This window comes from Camelus dromedarius, chromosome 4 (assembly GCF_036321535.1).
Source record: "Camelus dromedarius isolate mCamDro1 chromosome 4, mCamDro1.pat, whole genome shotgun sequence".
NCBI classification, from domain to species: domain Eukaryota; kingdom Metazoa; phylum Chordata; class Mammalia; order Artiodactyla; family Camelidae; genus Camelus; species Camelus dromedarius.
Genome location: NC_087439.1, coordinates 41,684,005 through 41,703,941, shown reverse-complemented (window position 1 = coordinate 41,703,941; position 19,937 = coordinate 41,684,005). Strand labels below are relative to the sequence as shown.

Sequence of the window (19,937 nt, the reverse complement as noted above, 5' to 3'; positions counted from 1 at the left end):
TTTTACGTTACTCTATTTACACTTTAACTATCTAAACTTGATTTGAATTGCATTTACACAAATGCATTTTTCTATATACACTGACATATCCAGACCATGAACTTACTAGGTACATGCTACTGAGATTTGTATGGAAGCAGTATGGCTCAAGTGAATGCAAAAAAAACTTCAAAGTTTTGAGTTAATTTGCATAGAGACATAAATTATCCAGGATATTCAAAGCCGTAAATTTGCTGCAGGACATATATAGCTCTCTTGTGGCTCACGGAAGCACAACAATTCTCTTTATTTCACATTTGTCTATTACCACGTTTTCTCCAAGAATCTTCACAGGATCTCCTTCTTTGCCTGCATTGTTTTTACTTCTGTATTCAGAATGTGCTAACTGGTAATGGTTGTATTTATAAAGTTAATAGTACTGGACAGCTAAATAAATTTTAAACCCAATTCTTTCCTCTTTCATGTGCCCTGCCTAGAACACACAGAGGTTGGTAGGTATAAACTATAGTCACAACCTGAGTTAAAAATAAAATAAAGAATATTTGTTTTTCAAAATTGTTGGATTAAATAAGGTTGACCAGATTTTATTTGGCTGTTTAAAATACATGTATGTATGTATTCATACATAATTTATTTATGTTATATATAATATACACATATAGAACATATATGTATACATATATATTTCATAATAAATTATATACATATAATTTATGTCTACAAAAGTCTACAAATACGTTGTTTGGACCAGAGGGCAGTATTTTCCATTCAATATAAAAAGGAAATTATTTATTTAAAATATACCTTTAGTTTTAGTCATTATTGAAAGTTTCCAAAAAGACTTTAGAAGAAAATAGCAGTTCTTTCGTTGTTTAAAAAACTCACACAAAACATGAATTTCTTTTCCTAAATTAATCTCGGGTTCCTGGATAAATGTCACAATGTCCCCACAGAGTGATAAAGGATGAGAATCTGACCCTGAATGACTACCATGAAGTGATTTCATAAATATTTAAAATAATTGTCCTTCATCATTTTAAATGGCCCTCCTCCTGTTTTGGTCTGCCTTTCATGCTCCCCACCCCCCATCTCCCCCCCATTTTAAAATAAAAGATACTATTGCCAAACGACCAAGTCTTAATCATTATAATAAAACTAACACCCCCTTTTCAGTGCAGAAGAAAGTAATTAAGTTTATCTAAACATGTCCTAGCTCTTTGTATGTAAGCTTCATATAATTCATTTTAAAAGACCTTATGCAAATATGAAAGCATAAAGCAGTTATTTCATGACAAAACACTATTTTGCCTCTTCATCTTTCCAACTTATTTTCAGATACATACAACCTATAATGTAGATAGATGCACACTTGATGAAAATTGAAATAACATTTTTTTCCCATCAGCATTGTAACTGCTGAATTGATATACTTAAAATTTTTAATATGGATGAACCGTCTGATCACGCTTTTCTAATTAAGTTTATTTTAAAATATGCTTTGGAAATAAAAAAAGCAACATGAACAATAAAAGTGAGTATACATTTGTTTGGTTCAGGTCAGACTTTACTATGATGTAATTGCACATTTTACATAAGTGTGATATTTAGTGCATGGAAAAAGACTTTTGTCCTGCTTGTGACATTTATGAGGATCACTTTACAGTCCAGACTTGACTACAAGGAAAAGTCATAGGAAGTTGAACATGTTGAGCTCAAAATAGCATTGTCTAAAAAGTCCCAAAGAAAAATTAGTAACAATTAATGGAAACTAAAGTATTTAAAGGATATAACCTCCAAATAAGAATTTATTTCTTTGATAAGGTGTTTACCAATAAAATATAGAATGAAGATTCTCAAAACTGAAACCCTCTCTTCAAATGAAATGAAAATATAACTTATTAAAACTGTCCTTATGATATTGTGTGGGATATGAACAAAAGAACTCCATTATTTAATTCCAGATACCTCACTAAAATCTTAGGCTAGGAACCCAGTTCTTATTTAAAATACATTTCTTAAAATGTGAAAATCCTCTAAAAAGTTGAAAGTCTTGATATTTATCTTGATGTTTCAACCCAGATATCTCTTCAATTAAAAAACTTTCCAAAAAATGGAATTTTTTTCTCTCCCAATCCAATTTTTTCTCTCATGACATTATTCCATTGGAACAAAACACCCATGTTTAAAATTGAGAAAACATTCAGAAGGCTTAATAAACTAGTTAAGGGACGCTGAAAACAGAGAGCACCCTGCCAAATTCCACAATGAATTAAAATAGCCAATCCTCATCAATGTCTTTTACAGAAATAAAATCAGGCGCATCATGAAATCTGCCATCGTACCTACGTGCACTTTAAACGACTACGGCACACACGCTGTAAAATCTTCACTCTGAGAAATAAACCACACTTCATGTAACTGCTGCAAAACACTGCTGCATAGGAGCCCAGTGCATTTTTTTCAGCGAACTGATCCAGCTTTCCACCAGACCCGTGACCTCTGAACTCCCTTCTGCCCCCTCCTCTCGCTTCTGCAGGCAAAGCCTCAGAGCTGGTCTCATTTGCATAAGACTCGGGCAGCCCTCCAGCAGCTGAAACGGAATGCTGGGTAAGGGATTGTGGAACTGCAGCTCTGCCAGAATACCTGAATCACCGGAGAGCTGGAATACGCAATCGGGAGTGGGCGCGGACTGCCGCTGGGCTGTCGGCATCAGCGCTCCCCCTCAACCCCCGCCCCCCGTGTCTATTAATGGATCCGTTTTTTTAACTCTTTGTTTTAGAGTCCTGCTTTCCCCCCTCCCCACCAAAAGAATCTGTCAGCAGCGACTACGGTAACCAAGGAAACCCAAATAGTCAAATCCTTCATTTAAATACATGTGGAAGGCCAATTTAAAATTTTCATTAACTTCTCTTGTTTTTGAAACATAGCTATTTTTTTCCTCTTGGAATACATAGTGCACGCATAATCAGGGACATAGGGTATTTCTTTTTGTTGTGGTTTAAACAGCATCTCACAAGCATACATTTATTTGAGTCACTACACAAATGCATGAAGTTACTGGTAATTCTGTAAAATGTTAAATGTGCCCTAGTGCCTTAGAGAAGATCATTCTAAATGGTGTCCAAAAAATTAATTGTAAAGAATTTAGGTCCCAGGATGCCTTTAAAATAATATGGCAGTAAAAATGTAGAGCAAAGTTAAACTATGTGTTTAAATCTAAAGATTCATGCAGCAGAAATGCTCGTCTGTCTTTGGCAGAGATGTTCAGTGTTGTGCTATTATTTGCTAGAGTTATTTCTTCCCTTGTCTTCCTACACACAGCAGTTTCTCTATTTAAAACATAAATTCTCTTGCTCATAAGTGGTTATTTTCTAGATACAGAAGGTCATGTGTGTACGTATTTTTATAAATACCCATGAAGGCACATATTCTTTTCTAAATGGTGAGTCAATGGAAATATGCATCATCACATAATTAATCCACCCTTCTTTTTTAAATTAAGCTGATTTATTTTCTCCATTAGTGAATGAATAATATTTATGAAATAAAAGGTTTAATGCAGTAATATTTTCTATCAAAAGAAAAATAACATAAAAAATAAAAGGCACATAGCCTATTCATACAGAGATATAACATATTATAGTTAAATATAAAATGCATTGTTCTAAAAGATAGCATTATGAGCAATTTAAAATTTTTCTTGTTTTCAAAATTTTTATTGAAATAATTAAATGTGCCAAAGCTTCCTCTTGCAGTACACTGAAAGACATCGGTAAATTTTGAATGATATATCATCCAATTTATAAGATACATAAACTATTGCAATACAGGATTTTTTAGTACTGGAAAAGTAAATGTTAAGTTTTTTATGTGAGCTATTTATTGGTAGTGTTCTGCTTTATATTATTTCTGCATTATAGAATATTAAAAATTATTGAATGATTTTTTAACCCATAAATTTTTAAATAGGATAAATAACTTCAGTTTACTATAATCATGTAAATGTTTCTCTATCACATCTGACAACATCAACAATGTAATCTAATTGGGTCAATTCAAGTGCATCCTTCATATTACACGCTGTAAATATCTTGCAAAGTTTTTATTTAAGGCAAAACACACATCAGCCCATCTTAATTTAAATCCAATCAAACACAAGGAAGTGTTGGAGTAATTTATAAAATCACTGACCTGTTCAAATAGCTGGAGTCTTAGTCCTTGCACTCTTTATTCATTAGAATCCAAAAGAAATTGATTATCATTTTATAATGTGTGTCAGCATTACCGAAGGCACGGTTCTTCCTGGTTCAGCGGAATCTTCTGAAATTTGCCAGCCCTGTGTTTTATTGCTGGTACCGTATGCTTTATTGTTCAGCGACAAGAGCTTCACTCTGCACAAAGACTCATTACCTACTGCTTGCTGCACGGCATCAGCCTCACTGAGGCTGCCTATATGTGATCACATGGGAGTTTTGTCTGAGAAAGCCAGGCATGCCACTGACTTCACTGTGTCTATGGATATTTTTATCAGCTGAGGTCTGCTAGGAGGAAGGAATAACAGATTAGGAAGCTGCTCCAAGTCATTAATGCAGAACAACTTATGGAAATCCCTTCACAAGATTTTTTTTTATTATTATAAAAAGCTTCGAGCAGGCATTCAAAAGAAGTTCACTAGGTTTTATTTTAATAAGAGGCTGAATAATAATTTAAAGAAGGGGAACTAGCAAAGAGCTGTTTCCTACCTTCTGCTTTCTGAAAGTACTTTTGCACAAATGTTATTAAAGAGCCTTGCTCAACTGAATGATTTGACAGTAGGTTTTAACCTTTAGATTGCTGGTGTTTCTTTTTCTTGGAGGAGGTTGTATTCTAAAAGGATAAGTGGCTGTTTTCCTCAAAATCTCCTCAATGAAAATCTCAGTCACTAATAGATACTATATATGCATAAAAAGAGATGTTCTAATTACTTTTGATAAAGTAAATGAGAGGGTGAGTCTCTTTTATTGATGTATATAAGTGAGGTAGATGATTAATTTATCTTCTCAAAAGATGACACATTCCTAGAACAGCTGACTTAAAAGAACAATGAAGATTTCAATTTAAAGATCTAAAGGACATGTGGTTCATATTAATTCTTAAAATTGCAGTAACTTATTTTAGACAGCTTACCTCAATAAAGCATATGGTTTACCTTATCTGATTTCAGTGTTAACAAGTAGTTTCAGAACTGATTACTCAATATTTATAGGAATTTTCTGCTACATAGATACTGAATTAATACATACACATATACACGTATGTATAGTCAGGTTGTCTTTCTAAAATATTTTTGAAAATAATTACCTAAAATCACTTCTCAGAATTTGAAAATGGACTGTGGATTTCCAAATGAAAAAGCTATTTAATAACTGGAATTTGATGAAAAAAATAAACTTATCTCTTTAATAATCTAAATTGAAATTGGTAATTGAAAGCTTATTGCTTATTGATCTCAATGGAAATCTTGTGACAAATAGATGCAACATGCAACAAAGAGCACAGAAGAAAAAGTCAGAAGCATCATAGTGAAGATCAGAAAATAAAATTTTTGTACAGTTAGATATATGGTACATTGTAATAGTGTTCATAAATAATATAGTAATCTTAAAAATAGTAAATCTATAAATCTTAAAAATAGTAAATTTATATTCCATTAGTGAAAAGTTATTTTTGCAAATAATTATAACTTAAAAATTTTTTGTGTCAATTGAAATTTTTAAAACTAATTTAAAGCCAGAATAGGAACTTGTGGCTAAGTACCCAGTCTCTAAATACGATTTCACATCGTTCTTTATATTATTTCTTTTGTAGTGTTAGCACTGATTTAGAATGTTTCTTGACTTAAATAAATGGCTTTTCACGGTTTTTTTCCTTAACATTGAAAAAAATATTCAGATGTTTTAAATGCCACCATTTTAATGCATTTGTTCCAAAACGCTCATGTTCATTTTCCCCCTGCACACAAGAGCTATGCTAAAGCTACAAAACCTTGGGGCATTAAAAGAAAAAGGAAAACAGAGTGTTTCTGGTTGATAGTGTACCTCTGGGTTCTTGAAGATATGTACATTCTAGCTAATATCTTTGATGATGTCATCTTGTTAATGTACAAGGAAATAAACAAAAGGCAGCCATTTTTCTCTTACTGCATCACTTCAAAAACAGTGAAATAAAATGGTTGCCAAATGGAAGGAAAGAATCAGCAAAAAACTAAGTTATTTCCAAATTCTTGGAAGAGGGAGGGGCAAAGGGTGTGAAATTAGAAATAAAAATCCATGTATGTGAATTTTGTATGAATGCATGTAAAGAAATAATTTACAAAAAGAAAGAACTATAAATAAACACAAGGGATATAGAGATAGCAATTTTAAAAAATTATCAGTAAAATAATGAGTCTCCAATGGAAAGACTATAGTTTATCAAGTTAATGTATTAAATATAAAAGCCTATCAAATTCATTCATGTTGAAAAAGGTAGTTAAAGGTGGACAACTGGAAAGACCTAGAAAGACAATCACGAAACAGTAATAAGCTTTCTAGGTCTACTATTGTCTTAAATGACCTTGGTGAGTTACTCTCTCATCTTATGCCTCACTTGGCAAGTCTGCAAAACAGGAACAGAAAAATCTTCGGAAAGCATGTCATGGAAATATACAGCAATATTTTTACACTTCAATTTCCTAAGTTGGCTTTAACCAAGAATTATCATCTAATATTAGTAAAGAGAGAAGAAACGATGTAAAGTTCTAATGATTATTTAAAATAATTTTTAAATGCATTATCCTAATAGTAGAGACAAACAGTTATAATAACAGATAGGACTTTTGGAAGAAAGAGGTGATTTTTTCCCTAATACATGCAGAAAAAAGAAATGAATTTAGCAAGTGATTTGAAACAAATCTCATAAAATTGCCTCAGGATTAAAATAAATAACAAAATATACCCATCCTTCCGTTCAAAATTCTGGAATTCTATCAGCAATACGACAAGAGTATTGCAGCAGAGTTTCTGAGTCTCACATTACACAATGAACAACAGTGCCTCTGCTTATATAATAATTTCATCAGCCAAGAGTTCTTTAAATTTGAAATTAACTGAAAAACATACAATCACAGTTTAAAGAAGCAAATCCATCCAAGATAAAAGGACGTTTTATTTTGTTATACTAAAAGCTGTGAATTGAAAAATGATATTTTGACTCTTACTATTGACTCCATAGCTTGGCTTTTCTCTAATCACAAAGAGACCATCACAGAATAATCGTGTTTGACCCGCCTTTCTACAAAATAACTGAAGTTTGTCATAAGTAATTCAGAATGTTTGCTATTCAGCTCATGCAATAATGTGAGCATAGACATACTGAATAGTTGATCCTTTGAAAATTCTACTGCACGAAGGAAGATGGAGAAGATATACTGACACCATCACTCGTGTTCCCTGGAACCGTATTAACTGGCATATATATACCAGTACTTCCTGTTGGATTTACCCTTGATAAGGCTGGATTTTCTTGCTACATTTCATCCTTCTTTACAAACATGTTCAGAGAAGTCAATAAGTTGGCCAAGTCAGTCTCAAAATCCAGGACTAATTCAATTCAATTCAACAAACATTTATTGAAAGTTTACCATGTACCAAGCTCTGAGACAGGTGCTACAAATATAAAAATGAAATATATACTGTACCCAAAAAGATTATAGTCTAGCTAAAAACAAATTGCTGTGCAAGTTATGGGAGAGGTAGTAAAGTAGGGATATGTTTTTGTAAAGTCTGAATATTTTATTGACTTAACATGCATTTTATGTATAATCAATACAATTTCTTTATTTTCAGTATTATTTCCTAAAACCTGAAAATCATTACTGCAATTAAAAATCATTTATCAAATGTCATACATATAATATGCATATAATAGCTACATACTCCTATGTTACCCTTCTCATCAAGAGGTTGAATCTCCTTTCCCTTGCCTTTATTCTAAGGTAGTCTTAATGATTTGCTTAACCAACAGAGACTGCAGAAGTAATGTTTCAGAAATTCCACAGTTAGATCCTAAGAAACTTTGCAGCTTCCACTTGAGCCTCTTGGGGCCTCTTCAGTCTTCCAGGAGCCCTGAGCTGCCATGAGAGAGGATTAACTACCCTAAGGCTGCCATGTAGAGCCACATATAGGCACTCTGGGCAAACAGCCCAACCTAAGCCCAGGGCTCTAGCCATTCCTGATGCCTAACATGTATGTAAAGTCATTTTGGACACTCCAAACCTACCCACCCACCAAATGAATACAATGAAGTGATTCTAGTTGTCACTATGTGGAGAAGAACTGCTGAGCTAAGCTTTTCTCAAATTCTTGTCCTACAGAATTTATAAGATATAATAAAATGGTTGCTGTTTTAAGCTGCTAAGTGTTGTGGTAGTTACTCAACAACTGATAACTGGAACATATTCACATGTGTATGACACAGATACCAAAATAAACTTAAAAGTACATGAAAGGACAGTCTCATCTACATATTCAGTGAAATGGATGAATCTAATGAGTGCATTAAAAGAAAATATATCTTAGGAGGGTGGTGGAAAAAGCAAATATGACAAGTAGAAATCACTAAACTAGTTTTGTTAGACAGATTTAGTAATTTCATGGGTATTTTGATTTGCATTGGCCTCAGTTTGTCCACTTTCAAATACATTGAGAAATTGTTAATATCAAATATTGTTAATGTTGTGTTTGAGAGGCTGCAAAAATTATGAAACAATAGGACCTTCCTTAGAGTACAAAGAGGAGACTATTTATATTTTTCTGCTATCTAATTCCTAAATTGGGAAAAGACAAATATGTCTTAGTTCTGCAAAGATTAAAGAAATAGATAATTTTGGATAATGCAAACCAAGACTTAAATACCCCTTCCCATCCCCCAAAACCACACACCATTACCTGTCATAGTAAACAAGCCTACTGGAGTTTAATTCTTTTGAGTTCTCATTCTGTCTGGTTACTAGACTACCAAAGCAGCAGATGTTAAGCGGCCAGTGAACGGGCACTCAGAATGATACAGGTTAAATGGTAGGAATAGCTCTATAATTGCTGCCACTGCATATACAATATGTACACAAATCATCTGAACATGGCTGTAAAGAAAGTTTTATGCAAAATGACCCAGAGAAGAAAGTATCCAGGTTCCCGCCTCCTTCAGTCTCTATCACCACAAAGGTATTAGAAAACAGCATTTATCAAGAGAAAAGAGTAAGTGAAACAAACCTCCTCTCTGAGAACACAAAGGATATCTTTATTTCCTAGTGACCATCAAAGTTGATTACAATGATTTTTTCTTATGTGAATTAGATGTCTAACCTGGGACAAAAATATATGGAATCAAGCAGCATATACAAAAGCAAATATGAACTGAGCAGGCAGAATAAGGAAAAAAATAATCATTTAATAGGATCAGTGGCTTTTCCATGTCAATGGGAAGGTTACACCATAAACAAAAGGGCTCTGACACTGCTTTTGGGTTCAAGGCACAAGAAAAAGAGTTTCCTATATTTTATTTCATCAACACAAGTCTACAGATTCTTGGCTAATAGATTGAATCTACTTTGATTTGTGCAACAGAGACATACAGAAACAGTTTCGCGTACTCTTTACCTGAGTTCATTCATTCACTCGTACTTTTAGTCATTTTTACATCTACTGAATACTATATGCTCAGAACCTGGCTCAGTGCTCTGACAGGTTAAAGAGATGAAAAGTCTCTGCAAGCTAAGTGGCTTTCCATCTAGCGGTAGGGACAGATACAAAGAGATGGATATAACATAACAGGATACCTTCTCTAATTGAAGAATATATAAGAACATAAAGACAGGAGTGAACAATACTATATAAAAGTAGCTAATAGTTATCAATCACTTAAGACTGAAGTGTTTTATTTCATATGTATTCATCGACTCATATAACCACTGCAACAAGCCTATGAGGTAGCTACTTGTACTGCCTCCATGTCATTGATGAGACAACTAAGGCATAGACTGGTTAAGCGATTTACCAAAAGTCAGTAACCAAACCCAGGTAGTATGGTTTTAATGCAGTGTGGCTCTACAGAAGCATATTATTTAAGGTGGTCATGATGGGCTTCACAGAAGAAGAGACACGGGAGATAAATCTTAAGGGACGTAGGAATTCTTTTGTGGGAAAGAAGAGTATCCTGGGCAGAAGGGCTAGAATAGATAGATTCTGAGGCATGACTAATGTATGTGTGAAAGAAACTAAAAATTTCACTGTGAAAATGCTAAGATTATTTGATCTTGGTGGGATTGTGCATTTTTAGTTCTGGGATGTTTGGAATTAATCTTGGAGTCAGTTTGTATTTAAGTGGCTTCACTACAACTGTGTTTTATTTAAGTAACTCAGAAGAATGAATTGGAGAGAGGGTCTGGAAGAAAGGAGACCAAATGAGACTGTTGAAAGGCCCTAGAAAAAAGTTAAAAAGCTCTGAATGAAGACAGTGGCAGCCCTGGGGATGGTGAGGAAAGATATTAAGGAAGTAAATCAACAGACACTTAGGCTGGAAGTGAAGAGGAACCCTGAATCCAGGATTTTTAATTTGGAAGACAGCATGGATGATGATACCAGTAAACAAGGTTAGAATTACAAGAGGAAGATTAGACATAGAGCCATTCAGTGGTAAATACTTAATAATTACCATGGACCAGGCAAAAGTACAAGGTTCTAAGGATGCAAAGATTCCATCTTGACCTCTGAGTGCTCAATGCCTGGGGAGAGGCGCTCATACACAAAACCTATTTCCCAGATACACAATTTCCTCCGTCACAGCTAATTTTTAAGAGTATAGAATTCCTCTCAGTAGCCTGATTAAAGGTAAAGAAAGAACAATCAACTTCACAATCAAACTTCAAATCTGGAATACCATCAGTTGAACTTAATTGTGGTACTCATAAAGAAAACTATGTAAAATTGTTCTATGCAGATTAAAATCATGATCCAGATCACAAAATCCACCTCCATGCTTTATATTAATCATATGACATGAAGAAATACAAGTAATAAATTAGATTTCTCCTTTAGGCAAATGTTTTAATGAGCTTAATCCCGTAGCTTGCTATTAATGCTAGTGACTTCTTTGAAATGAGGCATGTGTTTTCTTTCTTGTTCATACAGTCAGCTTCCTATTTAGTATTCATTATTCATGTCTATTTTTATCAAAGAGCACTTTTACATGAAACCATGATCCAAGCATGTTTGCCTCTAATTTTCATCTCTGGAGGGAAGGAAATTATACACCCTTATGATACTGGTATATGACTATGAACTGTTATACACACATGGGATCATAATGCATATGTGTTCCTTCGTATTAGAAGGTGAGCTACTTAATTCAGGCCCACAGGCTAAAGAACATTTTCACACCTGTCTTAGTTTAGAGCATCAACATGCCACTGAAGAAAAGCCATTAGCCTTATAAGCAGTAAAAACAAGTTTTGATCACAGTCTCAATTAAACTATCTATATATTCTAAGAAATTCTTATGTGGGATTAAGAATACAGAGAACGGTAAATATATTTTATCTGAATATTATGACTTCTGATAACTTTAGCTTACAACCATGGATACCACAGCTATTGCTACTCTCTCAAAGTCATGGCAAGATTTGGAACTTTGCCTTTAATTACTGATAGTTATCTATGGAACATGCCACTATGATGGCTGAGACAACATTGAACATTACATTGCTACTGTTTCCCAGCCACTCACTGTGAGGTGCTTTTAACGTTGTCTACATATGCTTATTATGTGGTATTTATACAATATTTCTTTGACCTAGGAAGCCTATGGCTACATTATTCCATTTCCCCATTTCTCTAATTTACTATATTCTATGGCCACTGTGGAACCAGGTGGCAGAAATAAATTTATGGTTTAATGGACTACAGGAAAAATAAAGGTTTTAAATACAAAGATATTTTGGAGGGAGGGTATAGTCCAGTGGTAGAATGCATGCTTAGCATGCACAAGGTTGTGGGTTCAATCCCTAGTACCTTCATTAAAATAAACTGAATTTATCTACCCCCAAAAAGATATTTCAAGAAACCACACTTACAATAAGTAAAACTTTAAATTACCTAAATATACTTAATATATATTCATCAATGTAGCAGAAAATCAGCCATTAAAATCAGAATCATTATGACTATATAAAAATAATAAAAATGTCAAAATAATAATTAATGAAAAAAATTTACCAGAAATATAAACAAACATAATTAAAACTAATATGTATAGAAGAAGACTAGAGAGGAATTAAAGGAACTAAGGGATTATGTGTGAGTTTAAAGCAATATACACACTATGAGCTCAATATTTTAAATATATATAAGCATAAGATAATTGGAAAAGTAGAATCAAAATCATAAAAAATAGTTATCTCTTGGGCCTTAGATAGCAAGTGATTTTCATTTTTGACTTTGGCTTTTTTAATATTTTACAGCTGTTTTGCTTCCTGTTACTGATACAATATAAATTTAAAATATTAGGATTTTTATATTAAGATCAATTATGATAAAACTTAATAGTAAGAAATGGTATTTAAAAATAAGAATATTGTTCAAACAATTTCAGCTGCTGTAAGTTTAAGCCTTTAGATATCAGGGAAATCAAACTCTGCTTCCACACTTTATCCTTAGGCTGGATTTGACACTTGATGCCATCCTGTCTACTAGGTTTTTTAAAGACATGATTTCTTTTGATTGATGAACAGATTTCTTTTCAACGTTTTCAACAAGCAACCACACACTGGGCTGTTTTTGTAAATTCGCCTTTGAGGTACTGCAAGGAGGTTCACATATCTACTCCCACGCCTTCTGTAGGTGACAATGGACCAGAAGGGGTGATTGGAGGTGGCACAGTAAGGTCTCGGTGAATAACCCTCCTTCTGACCCAGCTGCTAAGCCCTACGTTACGATAAATTCTTTCACTTGCCTGGAGGAGAGACTGTATTTTCACAAAAAATGGTATGGGCACTAGAGGGAAGAGATACATGTTTAAATTGAAGGAAGATCTTGAGAATCAAAAAAAAAAAATTGTAGTTGGGCATTATGTAGCTCCAGTTGAAATTTAACAGCAGAAAAATTGGAAAGCCTGGGGTGAAAGCATCTCATTGGGAAAATATTAATGTCTTCACACTGCATTGTTTTTATGCTGGGAGGGTGCCTGCAAAGCAGAAGTCCAGCAGTTGAACTCTTGCTTTCTTACTACCCCAGAGAGACATGATGCTGAAACTTCCGAATCTAAATATATTATTGGTAGGTTTTGTTATAGTTATTAATTGTATACTGGAAAAGAACCAATCATAACATAGCTGGACAGTGTTTCCCAGGCAACAATTTGAGAGGCAACTTTTAATCTGTAATGAACCATAAATCTTAGCTATCAACAGGAGAGTCTGAAACAGAAGCCCATTCTCAGTCCACAGCACTTAATTATAGTACAGTCGCTTTACAATATTGTGTTAATTTGCGGTGTACAGCATAGTGATTCAGTTATGCATATGTATATTCCTTTTCATATTCTTTTTCATTATAGGCTATTACAAGATACTGACTGTATTTCCCTATGCCATACAGTAGGACTTTGTTTATCTATTTTATATATAGTTAGTATCTGCAAATCCCAAACTCTTAATTTATCCTTCCCCCTCCTTTCCCCTTTGGTTACCATAGTTTGTTTTCTACGTCTGTGAGTCTGTTTCTGTTTTGTAATTAAGTTCATTTGTGTCATTTTTTTAGATTCTACATAGAAGTGATATACAGTATTTGTCTTTCTCTGACTTAATTAATTTAGAACGATAATCTCTAGGTCCATCCAAGTGACAGCATAGTATTAACTGTGAGATGGTCCTCTAGTTTCTTATACTCTCTTCTTCCCCATCAGGTCAACTCTGCTCCTTCTTCAAGACTCAGCTCAAAATTGTCCTCTCTTAAAGCCCATCTCCATATCCTTTGCACAGGGAGAGAAGACTATTCCTTTCTCTCTCTTTCATGTGTCTTTATTACTTCACTATCCATTTTGTAACATCATATTGTATTAATGTGTTTGCATTTCTAGAAGGATACCAATAAACTGGGATCTCAAAGATAAAGGTTCTGCGTTATTCATATTTATATCTTTAGTGCCGACCACAAGCCTTTCACACTGGAGATGCTCAATGCTGCTGAACGAGTTCTTGCAAAAGTGTTTTTAGATTATAGACATAAAGTGTACACAAGCTTTTAGATAGCTGTCTTTAGAATGTTTGATAATGCTGGTCCTAACATGCAGGTTGTAATTCAGAGGACAGAATTATTGTTTGACACCAGCTTCCAGTTTCTGTTTTTTAGCTTGTCTCAATAAAAAAACAGATGAAAAGTTGGAAACACTGCAAACACTTCCTCCTCCCACCCCTCACAACAGGGTTATGAGAATTGGATCAAACAGGATATCTTGCAATTTTTCTCCTCTAGTAGCTGTTCCACAGCTGATAACACATTTTCAGCCTTGTTAAAAATTTCTCCAACTGATAAAACTTCTTGGGCCTTTTCCTTAAGTACCAATCACCCTTACTAACCCCTTTGCCAACAATAATTCTCCCTTCCCTCCTTTTCTTCCAAATACAGAAAAGATGTGCTTCAACTGTTCCCATGTCCAAGAGCAGCACCTCTGATTTTGCACACACTTACTTGTCTATCATGGTCTCTTTGGAGGCAGAGGTAGATTTCTGTTAGAGTGCAGACACTTGCATGTCAAGGGGTATTCGGGCTTTGCTAATGGGCCTTCACAAACATTTCACATTTTGGATCAACACATCTGCCAACATGTAAGCCACTTTAAGAATACTATTTCTGTCAACAGAAGCTTTCTGTCAATGCATGGCATGTGTTAAATAAAAGTATATTAGCTAGACTAAAATGTCTACATGCTAATATTACATATAGGAGAGCTTTGTATTTATATTCACTCAGCATTAAGTTCACTACACTTTAATGGTCATTAACATAAGAAATACTTACTGAAACATTGACTGATAATGAGAATCCCCTCCCCCATCAAACCTACAGCAGATGGACCAGAAAGAAAAGGGGTTTACAAAGTAGAAATTTCTTCCTCAGTTTTTGTCTATCACAACTGTCTATTCTTTCCTCTTGAGGCAAGGGACATACTGTGCTGTGGAAAATATTAAGATTTCAGTTCAGCTGTGGAGAATTTCATATAACAAAAGAGATAATAACATGGCCTCTATTGCAACAATTTTATAAACATTGTCATTAAATTCATACAAGAGAGAATAAATGTAGTTTTATAATATTTACAGAGAGAATAAACCCAAATGAACAATCCATTTTTGGATTCAGTGTGTAGGTTGCCAAAATTGAAATGACTTTTCATAGAATATCAAGAACACAGAATAAACAGAAGAATCATTACTGAATTGGAAAAGAAAGAAATCATTCTTGGAGAAGAAAAATATTTCCATCATTCTCCCTTTATAAGTCCAATTTCATATGGCGTTTTAGGGAGGTTGTGCTGTGTAACTTGAATTTATTCAACTTTTTGATGGACTTGAATTTTCTCCTGAGATGTTTTAAACATTTCTTTCATCCTTAAGTAGCCATGCAAGGAAGAAGGACCACTTGTAACTTTATCCCATTTTACTGGTGGGAAAAGTAAGGCATAAATATTTCAAGTGGCCACTTTCTTAGCTTAGACTAATGCTCTTTTCACTCAGGCACTCTGGCCTTTTACAGCCATTTCTTCTACAGAAATGTATTTGACAAGTGGTAGTCCTTAGTAACTAATATAAGGATTTAAAGCCTTTCCTTTTATATGTTAGATAAAAGGGTAGTGTTTAAAGGGATGTTTCCTGATCCTAAATACACTGTATGAAAGTAGACAGCCATATCTAAATCTGAAAATAATAGCATTTTTTGCCTCTGAAAGGTTTAAGCTTCAGTGAGCCAAATCACATCATAAACACCAGTGAACCAAACAGTTTAGAGATTAAAGACAAATCACTAACAATGCAGATCTGCAAGCCAAGTACATAGCGAGAAAAAGTCTGATTCACCATACAGACCTGCATTTCATATCTGATTGAATAGTTAACCAAACTATACATAGATATTCTGAGCTTTGCTTTTTGACAGTACTTTAGCACCTGATCACTGTGTTGCCTGCCTTCCTGTCAAAAACAGAACGATTTGAATAGCTCGAGCTCAGCATGGCAGCCTGACTTCTGGTGGTTTGGTGGACACTGTCACAGGAGATGGGAAGGCGTGGGGCATGGGTGGAACCACTTAGAACTACATGGCTTGAAGGTAGAGAGAAGAGATAGCATACGGCTTGGGTTGGCTATAGAGTAACACAATAGACGAGGACACAGGAAGAGAGATGGAGAGAAAAGGATTGTTCACAGGTGTTATGAAAAGTATGGCTGAGGTGAGTGCTAACCATGGGCCCAAACTACCCATTTCTCTTACTACAAAGACCAGTTCCATGGGTCATCTTCAAAAATGATGTTAGTTTTGAAGAAGTATTACGTGCAGAGTAATTCCCTAATATGGGACAAATAGGAGACTAGGAAGATGGCTTAAAATGCAACCTTAATATTTTCCCTATTTGTTCTCATAGACATCTTAATTTAGTTACAGTCCCTTAAATTCCAATGTGTCAAAACTAAATGGTGTCAGTAGAACCTGATTTTGCTCATTAGTACAACTATTAGTTCTATTGTGCATCCTTTTTCTTTACTTGTGAATAACTGGAACTCTTTCTAAAGAATAGTCTGCTAATAAATTATGTTCTGTTCATTTTTTAAAATGTTAGCTTCCCAGCATTCATCTTGGTCTAATGCATTTGAACGCTATTTAGTCAGAAAGCCAAAAATAAGATACTTAATAAAAAGCCTGTTCACCTGACAACCATATCCTATTTCTCCTAGCCTTTACCTATGAGGTGTTTGATACCATTTAGAACAAGTGATCTTAAAGCTGCACCTCTGTCAGTAGAGATCAACAGTCGATAGACTGCTTTTATTGCTGTTTCGCTCACCTTCACAGACCAAGCACTGTTTTGTTTTGTTTTGCTTTCTGGTACCAGAGTGATTTACTGAAGAAAGTGGCAAGGATCCTAAACTTTTTATTTGTTGAAAGTAATGCAATCAGAAAGAAGAAACAAAAACTCCTGTATTTCAATCCCTATATCCCATGTGAACTGATTAACAGGCAAAATATTTTGCTTTTTTTCCCTTTGCACATGTTTCTCTCCTTCTCTCTCAACAGCTCCTGACACATCACTTTATTGTAAGTTTGTGCGGTACTTTAGATGAGTTCGACAAGTTTCTAGATGAGAGGCTACAGCATGGGCATATGAAAATGTGCCTAGTTGCTATTATGTTGTATATGTAGATACATTCTCTGTGGTTGGGCTTTATTATGCTATCGTCACTTCAGAGTATTCTTTTCAGCAATATTAATGATAAGGATGATCACGCCAAGATGAATATCATTGTAGGTCATCACATATATATATATATATATGCCCCCTTTGGAGATGCAAAGATTTATTGGGGGGCTAAAGAACATTAGATAACTGAGCTTGCAAAATTAATTGTCACATTTACAATAGATTAATAGGTAATATCACTGACACTTTCACATACATGCTGTTATTTTTTTTTAAATGTTGGTGCTTATTTATTTATTTATTAAGTTATAATTGGCATATAACATTGTGTAGGTTTAAGGTATACAATGTGTTAGTTTGATATAGTTATGTATTGCAATATGATTACCACTGTCAAGCTGCTACTTTTTAAGTAAACAAGAGAGATCTGATGATTTGGGTGATTGGGGTTAACTTATGTATATTCAAATAAATAATCTTGTATTTATGTGTATGCATGGATATTTAAGTCATGACAAAAATAAACCTCAAACTGGTACTGTTCTTATGCTTTCAGATAACTGTTCATTAGCAATTACAAATTTAAATATTTTTTAGGTCCAGGCTGGCAATGTATTTGTATGAGCAGGTATAAGACAGTAGAAACTGTGACAATGGCAGTGAAGAAGTAGTATATACCCAAGGGTGTTAAAATTCAAACTCTTAAAACTCATGATGCTGGCTAAATAAAATAACTAAGGGCTGCTATATATCCTACTCTGTAATAATTTTTCCTCCTTAACTTTTCAACTCTTCTTTGTTTCCTATTTTCTTTTTACATTGTTAGTAGCTTAAAAATACCTGTATTAATACCTTATATTTGTATAGTATTTATTCTTAAAACCCCTTAGTGATTTACAGAGCTATTCAGGCTGAAAAAGGGGAACAACAGGCCAATTTTAATAAGCATATTAACTCTCTCTGACTATACTGACTCCATTTAGCAAACTGGAAATTGACTGAATAAGAAGCCAGCTTCCATTTTCCTTACACCTCTAAACATAACATCAAACTTTAATAAATGCGGGCTCAGATAGTAAGAGAATTAAATGCAAGGCCCTAAGGGCAGAGGTTTCTAGGAATGTGCTTATAATAGAGTTTCACCTGGGATTCAATTAAATATTTAGTGAGACTGACTGAAAGAAAGGCGCTGTGCTGAAAAGCTGTGGGGGAGACAGAGATGAATACGACACCGTTTTTGTCCTCTAGAATGTCATGATCGAAGGCAGCTAACACATTTCACTTAGAGTGTGGGGTGTGTGCGGTGGGGCGGAGCTCCCCTCTCCTCCTCCAGCACCTAGAAAACTGTTTACATTGGCACAATCGCATCAGCCTTTCTTCGTCTCCTAGGATGAAGTAGCCTTTTTCCTGTTCAAGGCCAATACCTCTGCATATGCCCCTATCCCATCTTCTCCCTCTCTCTTTGCACAAATTGTACTATAAATTAGTGGTCAACAAGTTTTTTTCTGTAATAGACCAGACAGTAAATATTTTAGGCTTTTGTGAGACATATGGTTGCTGTCACAACCACTCAACTCTGTGGTTGCAATGCAAAAGCAACTGTAGACAGGATGTAAACAAATCGATGTGTCTATGTTCCAATACAACTTTACACATGGAAACTGAAATTTGAATTCATAAAATGGTTATGGGTCATGAAGTGTTCTGCTAATTTTCATTTTTTCAATCATTAAAAAATGTAAAACCATTCTTTGAGGGTCATATGAAAAGAAGTAGTGGATCAAATTTGGCTTTCAGATTTAGTTTGCTAACCTTTGCTGCTCTTCCATAACTTCAACCACTCCTTTTCTACTTTCTTCCCCTTAGCCAAAATCACACTAAGGAGAATATTGAAAATATTTAGCAATAACTCTGTGTGCTGACTGTGATTCTGGATTCTGACCAATCAGAATAGATAAATTCGCCAATCAGATCTAGTAGGAGCCATAAGCAACTAGTGAATAATTTTGTTGAGTATAGGATAAATACCAGCCCAGCACACACCTCCTCATCTCATTTGAAAAAAAAAGCCAAAGCTTTTGTACACTGCCATCTTGGTACTGCTCCACTTCTCTCTTCATACCCAGTATCTTCGTAAATTACTCTAATTTTCATCTCCCATCTATTCTTCAATAAGGCATCTGCTTCCACCATTCCTTTAAAATTGACTTTTCCAGAAGAAACTTTCCCTTTATTTTTTCAACCTTTTTAAAAGTGTTCTATTTCTGTCACTTGTATTATATTCCCCCAGCCATCTTACACTTTCCCAACTTGTGACTCTTGGTTGCCATGGCAGGCTCCTCTTCATCCAGCCATCTTTCCGGCAACCATGACCACCAGGTATTCCCCAGCGTTTTCCACCCACTGCTTCCTGTTCCCTGTTCTCCTGTCCTTGGCAGTCTGATTCATTCCCA

At 34.5% G+C, this 19,937-nt stretch overlaps 1 protein-coding gene across 2 annotated transcripts in view; it reads right to left on the bottom strand.

The window, feature by feature from the left end:
* The window catches only part of CSRNP3 (cysteine and serine rich nuclear protein 3), a 179,967-nt gene that overhangs the window by 87,302 nt on the left and 72,728 nt on the right, over positions 1–19,937 (bottom strand). The window contains exon 1 of one of the 2 annotated variants that reach the window (XM_010982539.3): positions 4,192–5,117. The exons of the other annotated variant lie outside the window; for it this stretch is intronic. The gene's annotated coding sequence lies outside the window, so the exon portion shown is untranslated. Of the gene's footprint in view, positions 1–4,191; positions 5,118–19,937 lie in introns of those variants that run through there. 2 annotated transcript variants of the gene reach the window in all.